This window comes from Pollicipes pollicipes, unplaced genomic scaffold, assembly GCF_011947565.3.
Source record: "Pollicipes pollicipes isolate AB1234 unplaced genomic scaffold, Ppol_2.1 Scaffold_7231;HRSCAF=8579_pilon_pilon_pilon, whole genome shotgun sequence".
Taxonomy (NCBI): domain Eukaryota; kingdom Metazoa; phylum Arthropoda; class Thecostraca; order Pollicipedomorpha; family Pollicipedidae; genus Pollicipes; species Pollicipes pollicipes.
The window spans coordinates 35764585-35775904 of NW_023597034.1; positions in this window are offsets into that span (position 1 = coordinate 35764585).

An 11320-nucleotide genomic window follows, 5' to 3' on the forward strand; every position below is an offset into this window, starting at 1 on the left:
TTACCTCTGGTATCCAATAATGATAGTTTCGTTTGTCACTAATCAACCAAATTGTCTTAAACTTCTGTATTTTTGCAATGATTAGTTCTGGTGCTAAAAATAACCGACCTCCCATTATGCTAAGCGGGACTAGCTAGGCGAAGATATCAAAATAAAAGTTGTCATGCGAACTTACGATTTTGCCACTGGCATTTTCAGATACCGGCTGTATTCCTAAAACATGTATTTGTTTTGACCACAGTCCCTGACATTCTAAATCCAGTTTTAAATATGCATACACTTCTAGAGCGTGATGCATGGCAGTTATTTCACCTGCAAACATACCATCCTGAGGTTTGGCGCCGGCGGAATATCACGGCACCTGCTCCAAGTGGCCTCTTTAGCGTGAAGACACGTATCTTGGCCTCGAGGGCTGCACCTGCTCGCGTATCTGGCACTATCCCAAGTATGGAAGTACTGGTGGATCGCTTGAGTTTATCTAGAGCCTGCGGGCTTTCCGTGCATACAGTATTCTTGACAGTACTCCCATAGACGCAGATATGTGAGTTAAGTTCGGTCGAGTGCGCCGCCCACGGTTAAATTGGAAATAGACGAGTTTGAGATCACATTGGGCAAGTTTGTTTACAGACGTGTTGTTAGATGCCCCACGTCAGAGATCAAATTATGTCACACTCCAGAGATGTGGCTAAATTGGGTTCTAATGAACACAAAATAACAGCAATTGTATGCTTTCTTTCCAAGATATCTTCATTTTAAATCAGGTGCTTGTTTGGATACCCCATAAATCATAAGTTATCTTGACATTGTCGTTGAATAGTGTCTCCTGGTGTGCTGAAGGCTGTTTATTTCCGACACAAGTAATCACAATTCTCATTTACTCCATGTTTTATTCCTCTGGGACCATTCCCTTTCCACACAACAAAAAGCCTCATTTTCCTGTAAGATTTGTGACTTCAAATATCTGTACATAACACAAATGTTAGTATGCCCATTGCTAACGGAGGACAACTCGATAACGTAGCTGTAAAGTAGCATGAATATTTCCGTATCTTTATATCTGCATGGAATCTAGCTGTATGGCTTCTGGAAATTTGGCTTACGGTAAGTTGTGTCGTTTAACTTGTCTACTGTGGTACAGGATCATTTTTACACTCTTTAATCCCATTTCGCACCTTCCGCTGGGGAATGGGCGTTGGCCGCGTCATCGCCGCCCTACATCACACTGAGGTCCGGTCGTATTCCCACACGGTCCAGCTGAACTAATTATCTGCACTAGGCCTGGTAATGGATTCTATAGATAGTTGGGCTTGTTAGCGGAGACTATCGCTGGATGATAAGCTGGTCATAGCACAAGCATGCGCTGTTTCGGGCAGTTGCCCACGTAGCTACACGCATCAAGTGTATTTGAATTATGCTTGGCTTTATGCCGTAGTTCCCATTTTGGCGGGATTTTGGAGGAGGTTCAATATTGCTGGATGGGTATCCCCCCCCCCCCCCCCCACTCATGGTGATGCTTGGCCCTTCTTGGTTGAAGGAGAGAGAGCTCTGGCTCCCGTGCTTTTCCCTCAGCCCAAGTCTTGTAGGGCGCTTATACTTTGGTATCTAGCTTTAAAACAATCCGAGGCCGCACTCACAAATGTATCCAGGGCGGGTAGTACTGCTAGCTGCACTGCTGAAAAATTGCACCTTTAATGTGAGGCATCCTTACCTTACCACCCTTAAACCTTTCATTAATTTTGAATTGTCATGACCTGCATGGTAGTGATAGGCTATTCCATCATTGTCTCACGTGTTCATGATGTGTAAGGCGCCTTACTTGACTGTACAAATGTTAACACCCTCCATACGTCAGCAGCCAAGGTGGGTGATGGAAGCACCTCGGTTTCTCTGAATTGTCTGCCACCCGTAACTATGAACGTGGAGGCAGTCATGCTACCCCAAAAAGCCCATGCGAGATCCGGACACACAACCATAACAAATGTGTTCCAAAGTGTTTTAGTCGAGTCCATTTAACCGAATATTTTTTGCCGATCCTTTTTTTGCTGCTGCATCAGTAAGGTGAAACGTTTTAAGTCAAACGACCATTTGCGGACACAATTTTTGTCGATGTGTCAAATGGACGAAAAAGTAGTGAGTTATAATGCCGAATTCCTCTTCAATCGAATGATGATAGAAATGGTGATCTCCGGAGAAAGTTTTCCTTTTGATGCGGTGGTGCATGCCAGATTTGCGTCACAATAACTAGCAAATGGCATGCAATAACATAGGCCTTGTTTTTCTCTGGCGTTTTTACAAAACGTGGTTTTCGCCAAAATACAGGTCATTTGTCATAGCACTCGTCCATTCAGGCCAGCTGGTTGCATATTTATTCAATAGAAATATACAAATAACGATGATACAATATTCTGCTATGCAACGTATTTCCTGTTGGCAATTTTAAGTCCAGAATTAGAAAGCGGACTGGCACGGGTTCACGTTGCAAATGTGCTGGGCTGACCGGACCGAATCAGATTGGGATGAATGGGCCGACCAGACAGGACCGGATTGGAATGAGTGGGCCGACCGGACCGGATCGGATTGGGATGAATGGGCCGACCGGACAGGACCGGATTGGGATGAATGGGCCGACCGGACAGGATCGGATTGGGATGAATTTCAAAATTTGGAAAAGCCTTATTGACGAACGGATCAGAACCAGACATCCGCGAAAAGGTCTAACATCCACCGGATCCCGATGCGGATCAACCATGAATGATCGCTTTGTCGCGCATTTGCTTTGGAGAAATAAGAAGATAATGACTGACTGTGCAAAAGGAATTAAGCAGTTCTGTGCAGCCCACCGTCACTGCTTGTTTCAAATGGAAGGGCATTGTACTACTTGTCAAATTAGCAAAACAATAGATCAGTATTGCGTATAGCACAGTTCTGGTTACAGCCATGCTGGCCACATTGTTTCTACCACAGATCCACATATTGACACGTTGAGAATTGCAATGCTGCGGCAAATTCACACCTGCCGAAACAGCCGGTACCCAAAAGGCCTACAAATTTTCAGAACACGAGTTTAAGGGTTCTTGCATCTTGATGTGACTGATTAAGCGATATTGCAGTAAGAAATGGTGGCCTCTGGGAGGTGTGACGGCCAGGTCTGGCCGTCCAAACTGAGCATGTTACTATAGTTCACGCCAGGCTCGCTTAGACTGCGGCCTCGTTCAAACCAAAACATGCGACAATAAAGCACGAGGAACTGGTACATTGGCAGACTGAATGCAACGTTGGCATACAACAGCTGCTGTCAAGGGAATGGTTAACAAAGGACATGGGTCAGTGACAGGTTATTGACTGCAAAATTGGAAACCCGAAAGACCTGTTTAAGTTGCTTGCGCACTGCGTTCTGACTCCAAACGCTTGACGAAATTTTCCAGGGACGCTAAGATCATTTTCCGGATCTCGACGAAGCACAGTGAGCTTTAAAACATTTTACCCATCGCATCGTGCTGAAAACAGCTAACGTTCAGTCCCTGTGTCATCCATCATGTACATCTTTTTAGCCTATGCATATAGACGAGGTGCTACACAGAAGAAACCGCAACCGGTCGAGAGGCAAACCTGTGAAGGCATTTGAACCCCTAGGTGGTCCACGCCTCCTCCCTCCCCCCCCCCCCGTCCCCTTCCATGCTCAACGTAGCCATCTCTGAAGACACCGCAGACAGTGACCGACGACACACCAAACAATGTGTGTGCTGATTATTGTTACTCCACCAGGCTTTCCACCAATGACCACGAGAGCGCTATCTGCAGAAGCACAACACCAACCGGCAACGCTTTGATCTTTGCCCCGCGCGCGGCTCGGGTCAAATGGGTGAGGCTCACCCGGCCTGCCGGGTCCACCGTCTGAAGATAGCAGAAGGCACGCGGACTTGGTGGGGTACGGATTGATCCGTTCGAGCGAGGCTGTGACCGCCGTTCTGTGCAGACACGGCAGACACCTCTCCTGCGCCACTCTCCAGGTCAGCTACGCATCGTCGTCGTCATCGTCCAGACCAGCTACGCAGGTCACGCATCACCTCGCCGTGGTTTCTCGCCCCGCGCCCGTCATGACGTCACACGAAGACGGCGTGGCGCTGGCGTGGATCGCCACCGCCCTGTCGCCGCTGATGAGGCTGGCGATGAGCTGCTCGCTGGGCGAAGCGTTCCTGCCGGTCTACTACGTCCTGGTGCAGCTGACCTACGCGTTCTACCGGACGGCGCATGGCATGTACCGTCTGGGCCGTGGCGCGATCGAACTCACACCACGCCCGTGCGTGCTGTGCGGCCAAGTGCTGCTGGTCGGCATGGGCTGGCCGCTGCTGCTGGCCGTGCTGTGGGTGTACGTGCTAGTGCGCCTACTCCGCTGGGGCTGCAGCTGGCTCCTGATCGCCGACGAGCCTGACGGAACGCCAGGACACCAGGAGCCGGCGGGCAGAGCGAGTCCCTGACAGCGCCATGCCTTATAGCATGAGGAGCACCCCCAGCACAGTTGCCAGCAGCGCGGAGCCACCTTTCTGCAGACAACGGCTGCGAGCTGCTGACACACCCAAACAGGAGATCTAGACAACGGAATCTGGGCCTTCGCCAACCGAGAGAGGAATTCTTGAGCATAATTTTAACATACAGAGTGCGTGCTTGAGTGCTTGTTTTTACCCAACGACACATTCAACCACGTTAAGGGAGTGTTCCACATTTATGTGGGATTTTGAACTGAAATGGCCATATTTAAGACTTTTTAGTGCTGTTCATAAGTGTACTCTTCTTAGGACGTAAGCCCCACTAATCTCTGAGCTTCACAGCCGCGAAAGGGGGGGGGGGGGGCGGGGAATGGAATATTTCGGGGAGAGTATTTCAGTCACCTTGGCCTTCATGGCGTCATAATAACGTCATTCATATCCTACCATTACGTAAGCCGTGCTGCGATCAAGACCAAAGGAAAATTTAATTGTCGGGGCGTTCATATCTGGTGCCTGTGAGCATGATTTCCAGATATAACGGCTGTCAATGGGCTCTTAATCAGTGTTGTGCAAGGTGCGATGACGTAATCAAACCGTGACGCGTTGCGGAGCATATTTACTGACCAGAAAATTGTGTTGTATGGAGCAAGCAGTCTTCCATTTTAAAAAGCATACCAATAATTATAAGCAAGCTCGTTGCATTACATCTGACGCTTGCTTCAAAATTTTCAAACGTGAAACATTCCCTCAAACAAAAGTGTTGCAAAAGTGGTTTGTTATCTCGTTGTTACGACTGCTTTTAGATAGTTAGCGCATGAATATCGTTTAAGTTTTACCTCCAATAAATCGATTGGTTATGTGCTATGTTGCGTGTGAAGTCTGTGCGCAACCGTCTTACACGGAGACGATGCAGGTTTGGAAAAATACATGCTAACTCAGAGACCCAATGGAATGCAGCTTTTAGTGAAATATACGCACAGCTAACCCCAGTACAGCATACAGCCATCCAGCAGATCAATGCCATGCTTTCACCCATATCCAGCTTCAACCGGCATTATGTGCGCGCCAGTGCGGGTCAGCTGAGGGTTCTGTGGCCGGGGCCGGGGGCGGTCTGGGTGACCGCGGAGACCCGGCAGGTATGGTTACGTCACTGGCTCCGATCCGAGGGGCGTCGCCGCCAGCGCGGGTCAGCTGAGGGTACGGTGGCCGGGGCCGGGGCGGTCTGGGTGACCACGGAGACCCGACGGGTATGGTTACGTCACTGGCTCCGATCCGAGGGGCGTTGCCGCCAGTGCGGGTCAGCATTTTCGTAATTGAGAACTCCGCGTGTCGTTCAGTCGTCGCCTCGGCGAACAGCGCAATGCCTAGGAGCACAAGCACCTCTAGCTCCAGCTCCAGCGGTGAGTAGTCGCCTTTGTGCTGGGACAGCGGGCACCAGCTGATGCAAAGTCAGCAGCTCAGGCCTGCTGAATATCAGCCCCCACCAGAAGAGTTTGAGTTCTTGAGTTTCATGACAACTCTTGACTTTGATTTTAACACGCGCCCGGGTGGCCGGTTGGGTACCCTTCGCTCGGGTGAAGGGTCGATTTGACCCCTCCCCCGAAATCTCATAAACTAAGGGATGATATGCTAGATATACTACTCTTACAGGATGTGTTGGTCGGTATACGGACTCACTTAGTTCAAAGTTTGAGGTTCGTAGGTCATGATCTTTGGGTCAAGTAGGGTCAAACAAGGTCAAACCTCCAGTTGATCTTCAAAGTGTCCCCAGAACCATGGTGATCAAAATCATACAAGACTGCTTTGAGTTTTGCATTTGAATAAGCGATAAAGATTACGCTTGACAGTACATTTCTAAAAACGACATGTTGACCTCCGTAATTTTAGGTCAGTAACTTATTCTGACCGTCAAGAAGTCCATGGATAATTTCTAATGCAGTTCCTTTTATCAACCATTTCGTAATGAGCCCCAGAAATAACCCCATACAGCAAGCAATAGTGTAATCCAACGGGCTGATTTTGGCCTTGGTCTGATCTCCATACCTGGCCTTAGATAAATGTGTAATTTATTCATTCAACTGTTGTGTTGCCTAAGAAAGCATCCCAGAGATGTATGGCTTTGTCTATCACTTCATTGTTGCATCAGATTGAACGATTCCCTAAAAAAATGGCTTCCCTAAATTCGTGGCCTGACTTTGGCCTGCCGTAGATCGGTAGTCTCACAATGTATATCTCAATTTTTGATAGCCAACGATCCGCTACGCAATTGTCTACATCTATGAAAAATTTGGCGCGGCTACGCCGCGCCGTTCTGAATACATTTTGGAAAGTTTCTTGGGGGTGGCAATTTAACTCCCACCCGAACGCGTGCTAAAATATAGGATGAATGCATATTTGTACGTTTTAGGTCCTCGGACCTGGGCTCTTGTCACCAACGCTCGAGAACCGACATGTCGTACACTGCCTTAAAATCTTGCAGAACTCTTCCGCAAGAAAAATCCTTAACCCTGTAGCATGTGCCCCTGCGAGTAATTCAGAAGGCTTATTATATAGCTAATTCAGAATAAAGGCTTCGTGAATGAATGCAAATTTGTAATCTAACTGACTTAGACATATTCCAGAAAAAACGTCAGTTTGATGTAAGTCAACTTACATCAAACAAGGCCTGGAAGTACTTCATACAAGTTAAGTGGCTAAAAGTATTTCATACAAAAATCGGTAAAAGGCATCCAAACAGGTCATACAGGTTTCTGAAAAATGCGCCGCACTCATTGTTTGTCAGCTGATTTCGAAATGATGCTGACGCACGAACATTAAATAAGTTTTGCCTCTAACAAACTCATGATATATGTTTTTTTGCATTGTGTTGCGAAAATGCGCCCAGGCACCTCTCACAGGGGTGGCACGGTGTTTGCAAGAAACAACATGTCCAGGCCACAAAACGCTGGCACGCCACATCAGTCAGCAAGCCTCAGCCCGCATGTGTGCGCCGGCATTCAGTAGAGACAGAATCGCCCTGTTGCTTGTCCCTGATCCGGCGGAGTGCATCCTGACCTGCCTTTGGCACGCAGTGACCAACAGGAACCTGGTGTGACCGCAGCTCGCTGGCCGAGTTGCAGGGAGAGGCAGTCAGTAGGAAACAGTATCAGCTGCCTCATCCAGAAAATTCAGGGCGGCAGTCCCTCTCCCCAAGGCCTGGTACCCCGGCCCACTGGCAAGCACGACAGCTAAAAAATATGTCCTTTGTGACATTCGACTTCGTTAGGGCGTGCAACACCGTAGATCGCCGCCTGCTGCGAATCTGCCTGCTGGAGTTCGTGGTAACGCACCATACCTGACGTCGGTGGGGAATAACCCGCGGGGCCAACACTCTTGCTTTGAGCGTAACGGCTCACGCAGCGGCGAGGAAGTTTTCTCGGTAGGCCTGCCGCAAGACAGTGCCCAACTGCCAGTCTCGTTTATGGGCAGTCTATCTGCACGTGTGAAACATATCGCACAATCTTAGAAAAAAAGTTCAAGTTTTGTTAGCTGATATGTCCGAGTGATGCTTGGTAACACGCGTGGATCCCACGAAGATGATGGCAGAGGAGGGGTGGGGGGGGGGGGGGGGGGCGGATCCTTGCAGCAACATGCGCTGTTAACGCCTCACTGAGAGCATCGGACCAATCATCAAAGAAGCATCAATCACAACATTAGGGAAGTTTTTGTCACTTGTTAGCTTTGTAATTTCTAGATGCTCTTCAGGAAAATTTGGTATCCATGATATGAAGCCATCAAGTTTTACTCCTATCGACGATTTGAGGATCATCTGTTCATCGTCGTGATTTGTATATTTACGTCCGGTATACAAACGCATACGTATTATTTAAGAATCTGATTTTGTTGATAATAGTTGTGTAATGCTTTGTTGCGAGGGGAGGAGTCAAATCAGGCAACGCAGGAACAAGGGCGGTAAGATGTAGGTAACGTTGAACGAACTTTATCACAAGGCTGTGACCAGTAACCTGTTCGCAGCACTGGTCACTTGCTTGTGGACTGAGATCAGAACGAAAAGAAGGGTGAGGAAATCCAGTAAACAACATTTCTCAGAAGCGATAAATAACGCTCGGACACTTCTGTCGCAATTTCGCAATCTTCCGGAAATCCCTTAAGTGGACCATTAGCGACACCGACCGGATAGGAGCTGTTTTCGCCTGAGCGGGATGAGATCCGCACAGTTCGTACCGAGTATTCCTTAAGTGCGATCCACAAACATCAGGTCGTCTGCGTGTCTTCATGCGTCACAGAAGCTCAACCAGTCGAGCCTTAAATCAGACTGCTGACTCCGTTCGGCTTAGTTTCATCATAATTGTCCTCAGTCACTGCGGCAGCAGCGGCGGCGTTATTCTACGTACTCCGGCGTCGTGACGCCACTGAGATTAATGGGGGGGAGGGGAGGGGGAGGGTGTACAGCAACAGGCTTATAGCACTGAACATCTCCGTGGTGGGACCTATGGCAACGAGGGCGTGCAAGAAAACCTGCATGGCGTTGTACAGCTTCGACGCGAGGATGCTTCGGCACGTTCCGTACAGGATGTATGAAAGGCTTTCACATCTGCTGCCCCTGACGCTCTCCCTGCACTTTGTCATTCTTGCTGCTGGGGATGTCCTGGCCGCTGGCGCTGGCCAGTCTCGGGCTGCACCTGTCGCCCGTAGCGTCATCTAACGCAGGCTGTCACTGCCACCTATTGGGCGGGATCAACACTAAACATCGGCCGCGAACGAGTGAAGGATGCTGACGGAGCAGGCTAGATTAGTGTATCCATGATGAAGCGAACAAGGTGCCAAGCCCTTCGCAAACGATTGAAGAAATACAATTTTTCAGGTGTGCGTTTGAGTGAGCGATTTTTCCCATTGTTGGCCATTCCTTATCTTCGCAACAAGCAGGGTTGTTTTTTTAATTCATGGCGCTGTGGTGTCATCTCATTTGGTTTCCGTTTATTTCCGTGAAAAACGTTTTCCTGGCTTGTTGTTGTCACTCGTTTGCTACCTTACTTTATTTGGCTTGCTTTTGTAACCTAGCGGTTCGTTTTTCGGTTGACATGGCCCATGTTTTATGCTGTAAGTATGTTTTTCCAAAGGGGTACGCAGGTTGTGAATCCTATGACCTTCAACACATTAGACACGCTCGGGTCTCTTTTTGATTTAGACATGTCGCATGATGACGCTACTCTTTGAACACAGGCGTGAGATTTGAGCCTGTCGGGTGGTAGTCGGGCCATAGGCGAGCGTGTGGCCGTCCTCATGTACTGGTGCACCATCACTAGCAATGCTGTATTGAGGCGTATTTTTCACTGAGCATAAAGCTCCTCCCAGCCTTTACATTTACGAAGCGTGCTAACACGTTACAGATTACGTGTGCATGGTGCAGCCTATCAATCGTTTCATATTCAGTGTGGCCGCAGGCAACGCTGCTGATATGGTGACGTCACCGGTACCTGGGGTGACAGGTGCCACCCGCAGCGCGGTCCTGGCTGGTCGGCCGCCGTCTGCGAGCTGCTGGCCACTGACACACAGAAACAGCACCTCCTGACCCAGAGAGGTCCTCGCCAACAGAGGTGAAGATGTGAGGACATGCATGTCGTGCAGCGAAGGACGAACTCTCAAAATGTTTCCTGTAATGGCATCCCGGAGCGGGCATGCACACGTTTAAGTTGATCCTGTGCACGGCCTGCGTCGCTGCATGTTTTTCGCCACAAATAATTAACAGCCCTGTGTGTTCTCGTTACAACCATGTTGCAAACGTGTTGCCTTCATGATGTTTCACTGGCTTTTAGATTTATGTGTACGCAGTATCATGGCGGAAATTGTGCCGTTAATAAATTTGTGGGAATACTGATCATCGTACAGTGCTTCAAAAATGTGTTATGCGCCCGCCACCGAGACGGCACGCATTTTGCAAGAGAAACTCAATATATCAAAGAAAAAAATATTTTAGCCCTCTAATTACTGAGCATTTTTCATTGATTTGCACCACACTCGAACGCTGTTTTTCCGTTATCCGGTATCCATTATTATTTTTCCGTTTTCCTTTATCTGGTACGATTCGGTCAGCTGGCGGCTTCTAACTCAGGGCAGTCTCAAAGTAATAGGCTAGCGAATTCCGCTCACATTAAGGCTCTGAACAACGCATCTACGTTCTCCTACAGCCCCAGAATATGTCGGATCAGTGGCTGAACTGATGTGAAGAGCTCGTGCAGCCAGTCCTTATCATCTGTCGCCTCAGGTCATCGTTCACCTTCCCATCGCCGGTTGGACCACAATCCGGCATAAAGTCCTGACAATGTTCAGTGTGAATGAATGGTCAAGATGGGGTCTGTCCATCGGGTTTAAAACCCTCAGATAGCGAGCCATAAGAATTTAGATGACCAAGGCACAGCAAAGCTTGCTTTGAAGAACCCCACGCGGCAAGTTCGCTAGAAACGGTGTTACCGGTGGCAGCGTGCACAGCCAACAAGACCAAAGTGCAAACGTACCGGATCTTATCTTCTGGCAGATTATGGATGTGTACTGGTTTTCCAACGCTCGATTATGAATGTGCAGTAGATTTTCCAGCGCTCGAAACCACCGGTGGTAGTGCACCGGAACTATCATTACCTAGGTTTGTCTTGCATTTCACCTGTCAGTGTTGCGTGTCTCGACATCGATGCATAGAGGGACCCTCGACCTGTTTTCACAAATAAAATGTAAACTAGGAATACGATGTTGCTAATGTTATGGTTATATCTCGACAGTGCGCATCGATCCGCAAGAAGGAGCGGGCTGCAAGTGTCGGGCATTGATCACCGGTTGCC